The sequence below is a fragment of the Sorex fumeus genome, unplaced genomic scaffold (genome assembly GCF_029834395.1).
Source record: "Sorex fumeus unplaced genomic scaffold, SorFum_2.1 ptg000044l, whole genome shotgun sequence".
Lineage (NCBI taxonomy): Eukaryota > Metazoa > Chordata > Mammalia > Eulipotyphla > Soricidae > Sorex > Sorex fumeus.
The window spans coordinates 49,613,030-49,631,683 of NW_026606101.1; the positions used below are offsets into that span (position 1 = coordinate 49,613,030).

Here is an 18,654-nt window from a genome sequence, read left to right on the forward strand (position 1 = left end):
GATCTAAGGTTGGGTGGCAGAGGAATGTCGGAAAAGGAAGCGAGTAGTCAGAGGAGATAAATCGGAGGCAAACAGGAGTTCCCAGATGTCAGTCTTCCTGTGCCCTAGTTTCTCCCTCTGCAAAATAGATTAGTAATCTATTCCTACACCCATCACTAAAACTTGGCATAAGATTTCTCTCTTTCACACGATGACAGACTGCATGTATTGCTACTGTGCGGGGAGCTTCAGAGATGCGGGCAAAATGAATATTCTGTCAAATGCCGGGGAGAACCTCGCCATCTTCCAGGAAGGAAAATGAGCAGTTGGCCAAAGAAAGCAGCAGTGCAAGGTGTGGGCCGGCCCAGCTCCGGCCCCGCCCCCGGCCCGCTCGCCCCGCCCCCAGACGCGCGCGCGCCGCCGCCGCCGTCGCCGCTCGCGCCCCGCCCCTGCTGCTGACGTGAGCGGCGGCCGCGCGGGGCCGGGCGGGCTCCGCCGCGCCTTGTGCTTCCGCGGGCTGCGGGGTCGCTGGGGCCTCGTGGCGGGCCCACGCCGGCGCCTGCCCCCGCGCCGCGCTCGAGCCGGAGGTCCGGGGCGACGGTGAGCGCCGGCGGGAGCGGGCGGGAGCGGGCGGGTCGGGCCGGGCCGGGCCGGGCGCGCGCGCCGCTCTCGGGGGCTTTGTCTGGGCGGGGGCGCGCGGGCACGTGCCGCCCCTCCCCCACCCCGCGCGGGGCCGGCCCCGGGGCGCGGGCCGGGGGCGCGTCGGGGGTCTCGTCTGGTGTCTCCGGGGAGGGAGCCCGGAATGGGGCCGGGGGCGCGCGCGCGCGGGAGGGGGCGCAGCGCGCACGGAGGGGACGGGCGGGGGGGGGTTCCTGGGCGCCCCCCGGAGTGGCCGGAGCGGTCAGGGGGCTTAGCTGGGCAGTCGGGGGGCGCAGCCGAGGAGTGAGACGGGCCCGCCCGCACCGTTTGTTGTGAGGGAGCCCAGAATGCCGCCGGGATCCCCCTCCGGACTGTCGCCCACCCCGCGGGCCCCCTCCGAGAGGGGGCGGGGAGGAGCTGCAGGATTGGGGGCGACCCCGGGGTGGGGGCGGGGGATGCCCGCGTTCTGCGCCCCCCGAGGAGCGAGACTGACGCTGCGGGGTTGGAGTGCGAAGCCGGGCGAGTACTTGGAAGATAAAGGCTGGTTTGGCGGGTTGCAGCCAGATTGCAGAAGACAATGAGGTTTAGACCAGAATCTTTAAGAAAAAAAATTTTTTTTTCTATCGTGAATGTAATTTGGTTCAAACCTGGAATAGGTCGCGTGTGCTCGCATTTTCATCGAAGTTTGGAAGCGGGGTGTGTGTGTGTGTGTGTGTGTGTGTGTGTGTGTGTGTGTTTGCCTGCAAATTTCCACTCCCTTGTTACCATGTGAAATGCATGCATGATTAGCAATCTAATGCTCCTCATCCTTATGTTAAGGATGGGGGGGGGCATCATTATGTTAAGCAAGTAGCAAGTCTTCATAGAAAACTCGGAAACGAACCAAAAATGTCCAAAGGAGAAAAAGGACCCGTACTTGGACAGTCTAGAGATCGTATCGTTGAGTGGATTTTTTCCCTTGGGGGAGGGGCAGCGTATTCTTTCAGAGATAGGAACAGATGATGACCTGATTGGGCTGACGTTTGTACTGGAATTCTTGGAAGGTTTTTGAAGAGCAAGAAGCACAGTCTCCATGTCCAGCTGAGGACGTGCGCCTGGGTGGGAGCTGGGAGGCAGTTTGGATGCTCTGTTATAACAGTCCTTTGGACTAGGTTGGTCCAAGGGGGTGGAGAGAGGGAGAAGAGTGGAAAGGTTCAAAATGCATTTTGAAGGCTGGAGATGTGACTCAGTAGGCCTGCGTGTGTGTAAAGTCTCATGTATGGAGGCTTTAGGTGGTACCCACCCCCCCAAAAAAACTTAAATGGGAAAACATGGGGACACAGACTATAGATGGTTCAGTTGTAGGGCACTGCCCTTGCCTGTGTGAGGCCCTGGGCATCACCCTGGGCACTGCAGAAGGGGAAAAAAAAAGACAACACTTGGAAATGGATTGGTGAGGTACAAGGAGGGTGCTCTTCCTTCGACAGGTTTCACATGGCTGCAGGTAATTGGTGATATTTGCCCAGAGGAATGGAAGAGAAAAATGTCAAGGTGGGGGAAAAATGATGAGTGCGTTTGGTATGTCAACATTTGAGATGGATATGAGATACGAAGTCAGGATGCTGAGAAGACGGTTGCCCACACAGGCTTGGAACTCAGGGAAGAGAGAGACTCCAGCTGTTGAGAACAGCTTCTCCGAAAGGGGTGCCTCCTGGGGTTGGAGAGAGAACAGCTGGTCGGGAGCTTGCCTTGTAGCTGCTGACCCCCTGGTTCAGTCCCCACTGTCCTCTATCTTCGTCAGCTGTGATCCCTGGGCACAGAGCCAGGAGTAGACCCTGGGCCCCCACTGGATGTGGCCCACAAGCAAATCATCAAAAAGGAGCACGTTATAGAGATGACAGTCGGAGGGTAGGGACTATGAGATAGGTGACTTGGAAAGAATGTCAGCGGAGGCTGGGAGTGGGGCACAGTGGCCTGACTTCAGTTCCCAGTCTGAGGAAAGGGGTGAAAATGGAGGCCTGTCACCCAATACAGAGGAAGAAATGATGAGTCCAGGGAGAAACAGCCAGTGGAGGTGGGGGGGAAAGCAGGAGCTGCCTGTCATAGAAGCGCAGAGAAAAAAAAAAGTTTCTGGAACGTGGACAACTGGTTGCTCTTAATGGTGCTTCTGAGCTGTTGAAGTGGCCTCAGTGGATTCGGAGGTTACTAGTTTCAGTCATGGGCATCACTCTGGAGTTCAGAAGTGGGAAGTGAAAATAGGAGGGAGCAGGGAGGAATCTCTTCCCCCCCCCCCCCCTTTTGGGTTACATCTGGCCACACTCGGGTTACTTCTGGCTCTGCTTTCAGGAATTACTCCTGATAGTGCTCTGGGGACCCTATGGGATGCCAGGGATCGAACCTGGGTAGGCCGAGTGCAAGGCAAACACACGCCCTCCCTGCTGCATTCTCACTCCAGTCCCGGAATTTTAAGGGGAGACCAGTGACTTAAGAGTAAATAAATCTGAATACCTTTCAGTGGGGCAGCAGGCCGGTCACTGCTGTGCTATGGCCAGTGATGCTTGGCTCTGTTCTGGGTGCTTTTGCTCAGCTAGAATCATACCTAGGGGATGGGTGGAGTGGGGTTTGCAATGGTTTAAGATGCGGGGATCAATCTGGGTACCTCTGTGTACAAGGTATGCACTCCTAGCCTTTTGAACTCCTCTCTCCTGCCCAGCTGTGAACAGATCATTTTCACCTTCACCCCAAATGAAATTTGATAAATGAAAGTAGAATCTATTTTGATATTTTCCCCCTAGCTTTTGGTTACTAGTATTTTAATGTTTTTCACGTTTTTTTTCCATTTGGGAATTTTTGTTCCTGTCCTGTGTGCATCTTCCGTGTATACTATTTTCTAGTTGATTGTCAGGTTTTTCATATGGTAGATATGTAACTTGGGCTGGGGAGAGAGCATAGGGAGTAAGGCGCTTACCTTGCAAGTGGCCAACCCTGGTTTGATCCTTGTACCACTTATGGTTTCCCTGAGTAGTGCCAGAAATGATCTCTAAGCACAGAGTGAATCCTGAGCATCACCAGATACAGCTCACAAACGTGTGTGTGTGTGTGTCTGTGTCTGTGTCTGTGTCTGTGTCTAGATTGAGCCTGCAGAATTTTCTCCCTGTAAGTCTTTCTTGTATGGGAATACCTGGGTTTATTGCAAATGCTTTATCAGAAAGAACATGTTTAATGAAAAAAATACAAATTTTACTCCTGTGTATATGTTTTCAATTGTGGTAAAGTACGCATACAGAATTTATCACTTTTTATTTTTCTTTTAAAAAAGTTTTTGTTCAATCAACTAATCAGTGGCTGAATAAATAGCAGTACTCCTACATAAAAAAAAAAATTTTTTTTTTTTTGAGGGCCAAAGTGATAGTAGATAGGGCACTTGCTGAACTGGTTTCTGTCCCCAGCATCACATATGGTCCCCCAAGCCCATCGGGAGTAACCATGAGCACAGAGACTGGAGTAAACCTTGAGCACTGCTTGGGAATGTGTGTGTGTGTGTGTTCCCCCCACCCCCGCAAAAAAGCACTATAGCACTGTCGTGTTCATCGGTTTGCTCGATCGGGCACCAGTAATGTCTCCATTGTGAGACTTGTTACTGTATTTTTTTTTTTTTTTGGCATATCGAATACGCCATGAGGAGCTTGCCAGACTCTGCCGTGCGGGCAGGATACTCTCGGTAGCTTGCCAGGCTCTTCAAGAGGGACAGAGGAATCAAACCCAGGTCAGCTGTGTGCAAGGCAAACAACCTACCTGCTGTGCTATCGCTTCAGTTTTTTAAAATTTTTGTTCTATTTTGGACTACTTCCCAGCTCAGTATTTTTTATTTTGTTTTTTGCACTTTTTGGTCACACCCAGCAATGCTTGGGTTAACTCCTGGCTCTGTACTCAGAAATCTCTCCTGGCAGTGCTTGGGGGACCCTGTGGGATGATGGGGATTCTCTCGGTAGCTTGCTGGGCTCTCCGAGAGGGACGGAGGAATTGAACTCGCGGCTGCATGCAAGACAAATGCCCTACCCACTGTGCTGTTGCTCCAGCCCCCAGCTCAGCATTGAGGGGTTGCACTAGAGGGTACGTGTGGTGCCCGGATCCACTGAGCCTCCTGCATGTAGTGCGTGCCATCCCGCCCGTTGGGCCATCTCTTGCCCAGCTTAACATCTCTAAGTGTTGCATACATTAATAACACTGCAACTATCAACACTTTCAAACACATTTTAGATCATAGTTTGGGTAGCATGGCCATAGCATTGTGAGTCACTGCACTCCACCAGTGGCCCCTTCAGTGTCTCCCACACTGGGGATACATTTCATAATCAAGACCATCTGTTTGTCATTGTTGGAGATTGTCTGTCCTGTTGTTTTGTCTATTCCATAGATGAGAGGTCATCCAGTATTTGTCCTTCCTCTGACTTTCACTTAAGGTGTTACCCTTCAGCTTCATCAAATTGCAGCAAACTGCCCGATTCCATCTTTTCTGGGAACTGCGTAATGTCCCATTGTGTACTGCATCATTACCCATTCGTCTATTCTTGGACATTGGGATTGTTTCTCAATCCTGGCGGTTGTATGTTGTAATGAATGTGGGTGCATATATCTTTCCAAATTAATGTTTTTGTGTTTGGGGGAGTTAAGATACCAAGAATTATCATCGCTGGGTCATACTGTCATTTCAGCCGTAGAAAACTGATTTATTAAACCAGGGCTAATTAAACTTTTTCCAATTGTGACTCTATTTGAAAAATGTTTAGCTGGCCTTGCATATGTAGGTATATAAAATAGGTATATAAATCAAACATTATTGATAATCATAAAGTTATCTGAAAAGGACCCCCGCATTCAGTTAGACCCACGGGCTCTGAAGCTATTCAGTCAGCAGCTTCTGTCCTATTGTCTGATTTTGAGTACCTTATATAAGTGGAATCATACAGGGTGTAGCTGCTTGTCAGTGACTTATTTCACTGAGAGTCATGTCCTCTAGGCTCATCCTATTGGTAGTGAGTGTTAGAATTCTACATCCCCTCCCTTTTTCCGTGCTGTGTTCAAACGAAGAGAACTTTCTTCCTTTTTACTGCAGAATAATTTTCCAGGTTATGTAGATATCAGATTTTGTTTATTCATTCCTCTGAAGGTGTGAACTCTTGTGCTGCTTCGTTTGGGCTGTTCTGAGTAGTGCTGCTGAGAATGTAGGGCTGCAAATATCTTTGGGTTCATGATTTCAGTTTATTGGGTATACACTGAGAAATGGGGTTGCTGGTCAGTGTGTTGAGTCCATTGTTAATAGAAATTAATTTTATTTTAGTCACCTTGATTTACAGTACCATCAGTGACTGGATTTCATGCATACAACATTCCAGCACCAATCCCTCCACCCATACCCAAGAGTGTCATGTCATGCGCGCCCCCTCTGCCCCCCATTGTCTCAGACCCTACCCCCAACCCCAGCTGCACAACCCCTCCCCCATAAGTTTGGGTCTCTGGATCAGTTCACAGATTCTGATGCTTCTTTATCGCCCACCATTTGGAATTTGGGTTTTTTTTGTTTGTTTGTTTTTTGCAGAACTCTCACTGTTTTCTTTATAAGTTGCTCCATTTTGCATTTCTTCCAAGAGTATCCCGGGCTCCTACATTCCTACATCCTCACCATCACTTGTTTGTCTTCTTTGGGGGTAGACTTCCTATTGGGTGTGCAATGATGCCTCCCTGTGGTTTTTGTTTTGGGGACACACTCTGCAGTATTCCATTTCTTTCCTGGCTTTGTACTCTAAGATCGCTCCTGGCAGTGCTGGGGGACCATATGCAGTGCTGGAGATCAAATCCAAATTGACCACGTGCAAGGCAGGCGCCCTACCGACTGTTCAACCCTCTGGCTTCCTCATTGTGGTTTTGCTTTCATTGTGGTTTTGCTTTTCTTGTCACTGATTGTCATGGTGCTGAGGCCAGAGAGCTAGCACATTGGGCTGGGCACGGTGTGCACAGGTAGTCCGGCTTGCATCCCTGTCACCGCACAGCCCCACAGGTACTCCAAAACAAAAAAGGATGTGACAAATAGTGGTGATGTTGAATGTGTTTTCATGTGCTTATTGGACATTGTATTTTGCTGAATTTATTTCTTCTGACAATCTTTGGTGTAAAATCATTAGGACTTCTACATCAAAGATTGTAACATTCCATATATATAGTCATTCAGTGGATGCAATCTTAACTTGTTGTAGACTGTTTCCACTTCTATTTGTTATAAAATATATGGGAAATGGACACCCAGCATTTAAGTTGTGTATATGTGAACCCACATATGATGACTTATGGCCCAGCCTTGAGAGTTTTCATTAGGATAGATGGACAGATTCTTTGGTTTTGGGGTCACACCCAGCAATGCTCAGGGGTTGTTCCTGGCTCTGCATGCAGTACTTAACTCCTGGTAGTGGTGCTCAGGGGCCCATATGTGGTGCTGGGGATCCAGGCCAGGTTGGCAAGACAGACGCCTATCCTTGCTGTACTATTGCTCTGGCCCTAGGATAGATTCTTAGAAATGGCTTTTCTTTTCTGCAGCCATGAATTTTGTTTCTGAAATTGGTTCCAATTTACCCCCTTTTATTTATTTTAGGGAGGGGGGTTGTACCACACTGGTGATGCTCAGGACCAACTCCTGGCTCTGCTCAGAGGTCACTCCTGGCAGTGTTCAGGGAACCGTATGGAGTGCCAGGGATCGAACCGTAGTCTGTGTGCAAGGCAAACACCCCCACTGCTGTCCTAGTTGCTCTGGCTCCGCATTTTAATCGTGCTCTCCTTTCATCCTGTTTTTTAACATCGTTACACAACGAGGGCAAAGATTGATTCACTTCTCCCTCATAGAAAACAAGATTCATGAAGCGGATAGTTTCTGTCTCGTGTTCTGTGGGAGTTGGGGGAGCAGGGAACGTTTCTGAAGACTGGAGTACACTTCATGGATGAGTCAGGCTATAATTCGATTCTTGAAGGATCAACACCGGTTTAGTTGGGAAAGAGAAGGTGAAACCGGAGCCCGGTGGAAGATAACCGTGAGATATTCAGGCATGTGAGTTTGATGGCTGCAGACAGGGAGCCTTAGAACTAGCTCTCCTGGCCAAGGCTTGTTTGCTCTGCTTATCTGATGCTGATTGAGCTGTGGGGAAACTTGTTGGGGGGCTGGTAGTGAAGGCTGCACGCCGAGGAGACCAAGATGAGTTGGTGGGACTTTAGCTTTAGAATGTTTTTGTGGAGCTGGAGTGATAGCACAGCAGATAGGGAGTTTGCCTTGCACGCGACCGACCCAGGTTCGATTCCCAGCATCCCATATGGTCCCCCGAGCACTGCCAAGGAGTAATTCCTGAGTGCATGAGCCAGGAATAACCCCTGTGCTGGGTGTGACCCAAAAAGAAAAGTTTTTGTTTTGTTTTGTTTTTGGACCACACCTGGCGATGCTCAGGTCTTACTCTGTGTTGGGAGATCACTCTTGGTGACTATATGCAGTGCTGGGCATTAAACTAGGGTCAGCTGCATGCAAGTACTATAGCATGCCCTATACTATCTCTCCATTTCCTCCCTTTAAATTTTTTTATTTTGGATTTTGGGTCACACCGGGAAGTGTTCATCCTTACTACTGACTCTGTCAGAGATCACTCCCGAGAGTGATCACAACCATATGGGGTGCTGTGAGTGGAGCTGTGTGCAAGGCAAGAGCCTTCCCTGCCTGCTGTAATACCACTTCCATTCTTCTATTTTTTTATTTATTAAAAAAGAGAGAAAAATTTATTTTTATATGAATCTAAATTGTATGTATACTTCTTACAGTATTCACCATTTAAAATAATTTGGTGAGCGATAGTATGTTCATAAGGTTGTCCAGCCATCCAGCAGTCTCAGAATTCCATAACCTTTCTTTCTCCCAGGAAAGAGCCCACACTTATTATCAGCCAGTTCCAGTCTCCCCCCCCCGCACTCCCTGAAGCTCCTGACAACCACTTTCTTTTTCCAGGCAGTTCATACAAATAGAATTTTATAACCTGTGGGTTTTTTATTTCTATAAATTGGCTTTTTTTCACTTAGTACAGTACAGTCTGTCAAATGTTCATGTTGTCGCGTGTAGTAACTACAGACTATTCTTTTTTTGTTTTGCTTTATAATCTCCATTATATGGCTATCCCATGTTCTGTTTATCCAGTCATCAATGGACAGAGTTCGGGTTTGTTTCTACCTGTTGTAAATGATGTTATTATGGGGGCCCAGAGATAGTGCGTAGGGCTCTGTCTGAGTCTGGGCATTGCCTGCTAATCTGTGTCCCACCGGAATGGGTCTGGTGGTACAGTATTTTGTGTGGATGTGTATTTTCAGGCCTCTTGGCTGCCCAGTGAATGGAATTGACAGGTCATGCCTTAATTCTGTGTTGGACTTGACCTAGAGGATGCTCAGGCTGTGCCCAGGCAGCCTGTGGGTCACAGCTGGGCCCCGCCACAGCTCAGATATGCTGCTCTGGCTCTGGATGCTCAGGAATGTGTTTATCTCTGGGGGCAGAGTGATATTGCAGCAGGTTGGGTGCTTGCCTTGAGCACACCCCAGTTGGTCCTCGGAACCCTGCCGGGAGTGATCCCTGAGAACTGCTGGGTGTGCACCGTCCCCTTAAACAGAAAGACAAAAAGCAAATGCGTTTATCTTTTTGGAAAACTGCTAAACTGTTTTCCTCAGCAGCTGCACCATTTTCCATTTCCCCCAGCAGAGTATGAAGGTTTCTATTCTGTATGTGCTTTGTTTTGTTTTGAACAGGTGTCTCTCTCGAGGTCCACGGGGGTCACGGGACCACCTCCAGTCATGCTTGGCCAGGCCGTGCAGGTCTGACGGTTCTGTGCCCAGGCCCAGTGATGTGTCACCAGGGCCACACCTGGCAGTGCTTCGGGGTCATGGGGTACCAGGGGCAGAACTGGAGGCCGTGTTCTCCACCCTCTGTGACAGCGTCTCCCCCCGTGTATTTAATAGTTCTCTCTGGTTGGGTCATATGTTAGTAGAGTATGCTTTAACATTTAAAAAGGCCAAAAGCAGTTTGGTGCTACAGCAGGCAAGGCACTTGCCTTGCACACTGCTGACCTGGGTTCGATCCCCAGCATCCCACATGGTTCCTCCAAGAACCTGTCAGGAGTAATTCTTGAGTGCAGAGCCAGGAGTAACCCCTGTGTGTGGCTAGGTGTGCCTAAAAATTTAACAAGAACAAAAAAAGGCTAAGCTGAGACATGAGAACTAATACTATAGGGGTAAGGTGCCTGCCTGATCTCACAAACCAAAAACAAAAGGAAACTGCTGAGCTCAGTGTATGAGCACCACAGCCAGTGGTGAGCACCCTCCATTCTTTGTGGCCATCTTGAGCACCACAGCTGTGAGTGCCACCTGATGCATCGCATCATCCTGGTGAGCATCACTTAGGTGTGTTTGAGATCCGGGCCATCCCAACAACAGCACTGAAAAGAGAAAAAACGAATGTTCCACTTTTCTAAAGTGGCTGTTCTCTTTCCACTCTGATTAGCAATGCATGCAAGTTCTAGTTTCACATTCTGTTATACTTTTTTTTTTTTAACATAGAGAGTAAAGAGAAACCAGAAAGACATTAAAACAGTTGTCCTCAAATGATGCGTGTGCATACATGCTATAAAATTCAAACGTTGTAGTCTGGATTAAAATGGAAAGCAGGAAAAAAAAAAGAAAGCAGAAAGCTATTGTTCATAGGTTTTTGTTGTTGTTGTTTTGGTAGAAGGGTAATGCCAAGGCTTACTCCTGGCTCTGCACTCAGACATCACTTATGGTGGGCTTGGGGAACCAGACTGGGTACTAGGGATCAAACCGAGGTCAACTGCATGCAATGCAAATGCCTTGCCCACTGTAGCCTCTTTAGGAGGACTTAATCTTTTCTTACAGAAAACCTGACTCAAATGTATTCCAGTATTTCTTTTGTCTGTTCTCTCTCTCTTAGTTTAATACAGTGTTCTGAATCTCGGGTTTTTTGGGGTTTTTTTTCATGCTGCAATTTATTTTAGAGATATTTCCACTCCACAGTTTTGTTTTTCTTTAAATGGTAGATTACAGTCTCACGGTAGTATGGTCTGTTTTGTTCTGCGAAACACAAATTTGTTCCCATGTCATTTATAACTAGACAGCTATTTGAGGGTAATGTGAATTTCATGTTTGATTATGTGTGATTTCATCTGCCAGAAATGCTGGCGGGGGATGTAGAGCACTGCAGCTGCTGCAGAGACCTCAGAGGGACTGCATCAGCTGCGCGCAGGCGCCAACCTTCCCGGCGTCCAGTGTCCTCACTGGCTGCTTTGTCCTGCGCCGTGCTGACCATGGCCACCCCAGCTCCTTGCTGGTAGGCTTCCCTCCTGCCACTTGACAGTAACTCACAAGCTGTCACCCTTGTTGCTCACTTAGACAAGTACATGAGGTCTTGTGTTGAGATAAAGTACTGTAGTTTCAGCATTAACTGGATTTTGGAGTTTGGGTTCTGGCACTAAGCCTCAAGTGCTTTAGGGGGCTCCTCTGACTCTGCTTGGAGGATCAGAGAGTGCCGGGGGCCCCCAGGCATCCCGCATGCAAGGTGTACAGGCAGCCTGGTTGGTTTTGGGGCCACACCTGGCGATGCTCAGGGGTTACTTCTGGTTCTGCACTCAGGAATCACTCCTGGTGATGCATCAGGATTGGATGCTGGGGTCGAATCCTGGTTGGCTGTGTGCAAGACAGTCACTCTCCCCACTAGGCTATCACTCCAGTCCCTGTTGTGATTTTCAGATAGTGGAACACACATCGCGTGCTAAGGAGCATGTGTCATTGGTAGCGTGCTTTAAACACTTTGACATTGGTGCATAGCACTGGTGGCTCACACTTGAGCCCGGTTTAATTAACAGGAATTGCAGGACTCGTGTCAATGTGTTAAAGTATCAAAAAAGGAATAATGAAACAACAGATATCTTCCTAGCTACCATCCAGCTTTAAAAAATTACTAACACTTGAGCGTTTTGTACGCCTCACTGATGCATTCTGGTTTTTAGTATAGGTGCACACCATACCCTCTAGATGCTCTGGGGGTCTCTCTGGGCAGGGTTCCATGCCCCACAAGGTCAGTTCTGGACTTCCTGGATGCAAAGCATGTGCTTGGTCCTTTGAGCCACTCCTGCTACTTTTAGTGCATTTTTGACTAGTTGAGATACTTTACGATACGATACATTTAGAAGTGGTATGTTGACATGACCCTTCATACTCCGCACTTCCCCAGCCAGGCTTTCTAATGTGATTCTTCAGCTGACTTCCACAAGTGTACACATTGTGCATACAGATAATTGGGGGAGGGTGCTCTGTAAGTAGGTTTCTGTCAGAAGTCAATACATACTGCATTTGTCATTGATAATTATTGTAATTTTTTTTTTTTTGGTGGTGAGTCTAGAGCTTTGCCCAGAGAAGGCATGTGCTCTACTACTGAGCTGTACCTCCATTCCATCACTTACTTTTTGCAACAACTTTGTTAGCTCTAATTTACATATGGTAGAATTCACTGAAGTTCAGTAGAGGGGTGTGTGTGGGGGGTGGGGGTTTCGGTGGGGGCGGGGGGGAGTGCCAAGGATCTACTCCAAACCTTCACACACACGCTCAAGACATACTGGTTTGTCTGTGAGCTGCATCCCCAACACCAAATTCAGCACTCTTCAAAAGATCTTCACAAAGTTATGTAACCATCAGTCTGTCTAATTCCAGAAATGTTCAGCAGTGATTAGGTTATTGTAGATGTGCTGATTTTCTAGAGTAGGCAGTGCCATCTAAAGAAAGATCAGTTTTCTTACGTATGTGCTTTGAGGTATTTTCCCCTCCTAGTCTGGAAGCTCCTGATAGGAAGGCTTAGCTCTTAGGATTCACAGGCAGTTGGGAGCCCCCGTGGGCAGTCCCTGTTCCGTGAAATGTGCAGATTTGGCTCCGTTTATTTTCCATGACTGCCCTGGGCAGCAGCACCGCTGTGATCTGGTCCAGTTCCCTTTTTCCTTTTCTTACCATGTGGTTTGTAGACAGACAGATACTGTTTTCTTTTTGTTTCTCTTGGAAAGGAACCTTTTGTGGCTTCACAGCTTCTGTGTTAAATGATTCCCTGCCAGGCCAGGGGTGTGCCTGAGAGGTAGAACACTTGACCAAGTGCAGGTATGAGACTCCTGGTTCCACTCTCAGCGCTGCACGGTCTTGGAAGCAAAATTCTTCAACACCCCATATGATACACTCTGTCCAGAAAGTTTGTTGGCCGGTTGAGTTATATCACAGCTGGGATCCAACTGTATATCACAGCTGGTCTCTAGTGCTTACCACGCACACAGAGACCCTCGCTAATCCCCCTCACCTGCCAGGCGTAATTCCAGAGTGTAGCGCCCGGACTAAGCCCTGAACATGGCCAGGTGTGGTCCCCCAAAACAACTCAGAAGAAAATCAAACCACCACTACCAAAAAAAAGGAAGTATTGTAGTAAAGGGGGCAGTGCCTATGTCATCCTTGACCCCAGTGTTTATAGTGAGGGAAAAGACAGAGAAGGAAAGATACCAAGGGGGAACAAGAGAACGGGAAGTATTGGGTGAACAGGCCTCAGGTGATATGGGTGAGTGGTGTAGCCACCTACCCAAAACACAGACTCAGCAACACTGAAAACGCATGACCTAAGCCGCAACCACTGGAGCTTTGCAAGGCGCCTGTCAAGTTGACAGGCGGGCGTGGGATGCTTGGGGGTTGGGATGCGAGTTTGGGAGCACGGGTGGAGGAAGTTGACACTGGCGGAGGGATTGGTGTTGAAATGTTTCATGCCTAAACCTCAACTGTCAATAACTTGATACATCACAGTGCCTTAATATTTTTTTAATTTAAGAAAAAGAAATGAATGAACCACTTACCAACAACAAAATAAAATAAAAGCTAACGGCAAAGTCATTATTTCACTAGAGTTGGCCTAATGGATCCTGGGGCAGCCATGTATTGCATAGGAACTCTCAGCTTTGAAATATCTTTATAATAGAAAATAGATATTTTGGAGGACCGGAGCGATAACACAATGGGTAGGGCGTTTGCCTAGCACACGGCCAACCCGGGTTTGATTCTTTCACACCTCTCAGAGAGCCTGGCAAGCTACCGAGAGTATCCCGCCTGCATGGCAGGGCCTGGCAAGCTACCTGTGACGTATTCGACATGCCAAACACAGTAACAGGAAGTCTCAAAATGGAGACGTTACTGGTGCCCGCTCGAGCAAAAATTCATGAGCAATAGGAGGACAGTGCTACAGATATTTTGGACCTAGAAAAATATAGAACGTTTAAATAGTAAACTTTTTTTTCTGTTCCGCCTTTCTATTTTGCTCAGCTCTGTATATCACATTGAAAATGGCCCACAGCAGCAGACTGGCTGTTGGTTTTCCACCATTCTAAGCCACTGTAAGGCTGCAGTTGCTTTCACCTAAAGATCTATTTTTCCCCCTACCAGATGAGTTGAAAAAATAGTGGTTATGTCGGCCAACAAATGAGCATATTCAAATGGTTTTGTTTATCAGGCTTGGCTTCCAACAGAATCCTCCCTCTTTCTCTTTCTCCCCCCTCTCTGCCTCTCCTCCCTCTCTCTCTTTCTTTCTCTCTCTCTCTCTCTCTCTCTCTCTCCCTCTCTCTCCCTCTCTCCCTCCCACCCCCCTCTCTTTTTGTGCCCCATCCAGCAGTGCTCAGGCCAGAATCTTTTCTCTGTGTGTTTGATTTACCTTGATCTGAAGCTTTCCTATAACAAGTTGTTACTGCAAATTGCTTATACTATGATGAAGAAGCAGAGTTTAGGGGAGAAAATTGTTGTGTATATTTTTGAGTTATCTGTTACAGTGGAATATATGAATACAATTTCATGAGTAATTTTTAAACGGAGGAAAAATTTAGTTGACATAAAAAACCACGTGTGTGTGTGTGTGTGTGTGTGTGTAAGGGAGGGGAACTCCCACCATCCAGGGCCACCATAGGTATGTTTAGGAACCATGTGGTATGTGGTTTGTGGGGATTAACCCAGGGTCTGATACATGCATGTGCTCTGCTATTTGAACCACATCCAGGGTGTTGTTGATGCAAAAAAATATGTGTGTGTGTATGTATGTATGTATGTAAAAAATTTAATAGGACTTCTGTGTGCCTAATGACTTTTTAAATATAATATTAAAATGGGCATATATTTTGGGTGGAGAACGGCGGTTGGACCTCAGCCAGTGGTACTGAGGAGCCAGACCGGACTCTCTGCTCAGTGTGACCCCTGATGGTGCTGGGATCGTAACCAGAGTTGGTGAGATGCGAGGCAAGTGTTGTGACCCCGGTGCATTTCTTCAGCCCCACGTGGTTATATCGTTTTGGAATACAAATATCTGGGGCCATCCTCGGGAAACAAGGTTTTTTGAAGCCTATTTCTATTTCATTTTATTTGATCTTTTTGGTTTGGGGGCCGAACTAATGGTGCTCAGGGCTTACTCCCTACTCTGCACTCAGGAATTACCACTCGCTGGTCTTGGGGGACCTTATTGGATTCTTAGGATTGAACCTGGGTCAGCTACGTGCAAGGCAAGCGCCCTACCCGCCATACTGTGTTTTATTTTTATTTTCTCTTTGAGTCTTGAGTTGTGTAGGAGAGTGCAATATATTTCCATAGGATGTTTTGTTAATTTCCTATTTCGTTTTATTAAGGTTTGAGAAAATGGCTACAATAGTCTCCCTTTAAAACAACCGACTTTCTTGGTTGTTTTTTTGTTTGTTTGTTTTTGTTTTTTTGGTCACTTCCAGTGATGCTCAGGTGTTACTCCTGGCTCTGCACTCCGGAATCACTCCTGGTGGTGCTCGGGGGACCATATGGGATGCCAGGAATTGAACTTGGGTTGGCCGCGTGCAAGGCAAACGCCCTACCTGCTGTACTATCGCTCTGGCCCATTGACTTTCTTGTTTTAATAAACTTCTAAAAATATTAAGCACATGTGGCTGGAGAGATGGTACAGCTGGTAAGGTGCTTGCCTCCCCCTCAGTGGACTCTTCTTTGATCCCTATCAGCACACAGGGCTCTCCCAGCACTACATTGAGTGGTTCCTGAGTACAGAGCTAGCTGAACACTTAAGTGTACGTGTGTTGTGCATGTTTGTGTGTTTATGTCAAGCAGATTATTCTCTGTTTTGTTTGGGTTGTTATATATTACCTGTATCATTTATTTTTGTCTGTTCTTGGTTTCTTTATTTCTAGAGAGAGGCGTTTAGTTATTCTACCATATTTGTGATTTTCTCCCCACTCTCCCACCTCATCTTTTTCTTAATTCAGGGGCTACCATTTGTGATGCCCTGAGGGCTACAATGTAGTGTTGGGGATTGAACCTGGGTCTGCCACGTGCAAGACAAGCCCCTTTAACACTGTTCTGTATCACTCCGGCCCATGATACCCTTCAGTTTTTGTATTTCTGATTTGTTCTATGGTTTGTAGATTGTGTCGGTATGTTTGGTCTCTGGTGTGTGACATTTTTTTTGTGATCATCTTTTATAGTAGCAGTTTTTATACATGAAATGTTTTTTACCTTAAATTATTTTGTCACTGGTCGTGTCACCACCTGCAACCTTTTTGTATGTCTATGACTTGGCACTTCGTCTAGTTTAACCTGGAGGAGTCACTCTTGGTGCATGGAGCTTAAGGAACCCTGAGGTGCCAGAGACAGAGCCTGGGGCCCCTGCATATAAAACATGCGCTCTAGTCGTTTGAGAGCCATTTCTTCCCCCCCCCCCCCCCCCCTTAAATTTGTATTAGTGAAACACCATGAGGTACAGTTGTAGACTTACAACTTTTTGTGCTTGGGTTTCAGTTATACAGTGATCGAGTCCCCATCCCTCCACCAGTGCCCATCCTCCACCACCACGGGTCCCAGTATCCCTCCCACCCCCATGCCCCCCCATCCCACCCTGCTTCTGTGGCAGGGCATTCCCCCTTGTTCTCTCTCTCTTTTTGGGTGCTGTGGTTTGCAAAAGAGGCATTGAGTAGCAATCATGTTCGGTCTATAGTTTACTCTCATCATACATTTCCATCCTGAAGGAACCTCCCAACACCCTTTATTTGGTGCTTCCTTCTCCATCTGAGCCTTTGAGTTTCTTGTTCTACGCCTTACAGTTTTAAACACTTACAGTGCCTTTGAGCGTGCAGCAATAGCAACAGATAAACTTGGAAGTACTAGGGAGAGATTGTGAAGGCTTTTTCCTTGTTTTGTTCCCTGTGGCTGTGCATATTTTGGCATGTATCTAACAAATAATATGTTCAGCGCCTCTAGGAATTTGGGAAGGGGACCTCAGAGGGGGGGCTTCGATCGGGTGATCCGGAAACTCTTCTCTGGTAGAGATTTGACTGAAATCTGGTCAAAGCATACTCTCCTCCCTTGGAGCTTTCTCTGACCCCCATCGTGGTTGAAATGTCTCTGGCTCACAGCGAGGAGAGTGGATTGTACCTGCCTCCACTCAGACCTGTAGTGAAGGAACATGGTGTTGTTCACGAGAGGCAGGTCCTGGGTTCGATGCGTTGCTCGTCCCCTGTGCGAAAGTTGTCTGTGAGCAGCGTTTCTACTGGAACTCAGGATTGGACACTTGGATGCCAAGGACTCGGGGTGTGGCTCTGGATTTCCTCTTGAGATGTTTCACAACATGTGTCTTGTTTTTGTTTTGGGTTTGGGGTCACACCCAGCAGTACTCAGGGGTTAATCCCAGCTCTGCTCTCAGGAACCACTCCTGGCGGTGCTTGGGGGGAGGGGGGGCATATGGCATGCCGAGGATTGAACACTGGTCCATTGAACCCTGGTCTGAACCCTGGTCGGCCGAGTGCAAGGCGAGCGCCCTACCCACTGTACTGCTGTTTCTCCTACTCCACGTGTCTCTTTTGGTGTCTTATTTATCAGATTTTACGCCCTCACACTGTAATTGACCATTTATTATTAATTGTAGTGTTAGGAAAACAGAGTTCTAGAGTCTTTACTGACATGACCCTTTGCTAAGTATTTCGTGTGATTATTTTGCTTAATTTTTCTTTCTAATTACATAATGTAATATTTTTCTCTTGCAGTTTATTTCAAAGTTTAGAACATTCCAAGTTTAGAACATTTTGTTTTGGTCTTTAACATTTGTCAAAAAGTCAGCCTTGTTATTTGAACAGGACGGCTTTGCTTGATTATATTACACATGGGGAAAACAGTATTTTCTAAGTGGAAATGAACTTTTATTTTTTGTAATAGGCTCTTCCAGTGAGATAGATCTTTTAACATGGAGGAATCATTTTTACATCTAAATAGTTTTGTATTCGGTCATGTGATATGGAGAAAATATTTTCTCACTGGGAAATTAGGTACGGTAACAGTTTTTTTAAAAATAGCGTACTACTTCAGTATTCTTTCTGATTTCATCTGGTTTTCAACTCAAACCGGATTAGGAAATTTTTGTTTCAGACTTAAAAGTGACAATGTCTAACAGCTGCTCACATTTCCTTTTCATACATTTCATAGTCGGACAGGAATCCAGGCCTGAGTATTACCAAGGGTCTTCTGTTACACATTCTGCATACATGTGAGTTCCATGGTGATGAGCGCATGCCTCCACACATGTGCCGAGCCGTAGCGGGCAGAGACTGGAAGGAGCCGTGTGAGGGCTCTGTTCTTGTTAGCAGCAGATCTGGTTGGTTTGACATGTGCCGTGCACATCTGCAGGGCTTCAGCAATTGGCTCTGCCGCCGTCCATGCGAGTTCTGGACCGGCAATAGGAGCATTTCTTTTCGAAGGTGTTTTGTTTTGTTTTTTGGGTACACACTTGACAGTGCTCGGGGCTTACTCGTGGCTTTGTGCTCAGGGATCACTTCTAGAGGCGCTCAGGGGACCAAGTGGGATGCTGGTGGTGAGTGAATCCGGGTCCAGTGCACACAGGGTCTGTCTTACCCGCTGTTCTTGCTGTCCCTGATTTGGGTTTTTTGTACC

General features: G+C 47.3%; 1 protein-coding gene across 9 annotated transcripts in view; it reads left to right on the forward strand.

Moving 5' to 3' along the window:
* Positions 1–471: 471 nt before the first annotated feature.
* YEATS2 (YEATS domain containing 2) overlaps positions 472–18,654 on the forward strand; it is a 93,814-nt gene continuing 75,631 nt past the window's right edge. For all 9 annotated transcript variants that reach the window (XM_056121945.1, XM_056121947.1, XM_056121949.1 and 6 more), the window contains exon 1: positions 472–579. The gene's annotated coding sequence lies outside the window, so the exon portion shown is untranslated. The remainder of the gene's footprint in view (positions 580–18,654) is intronic.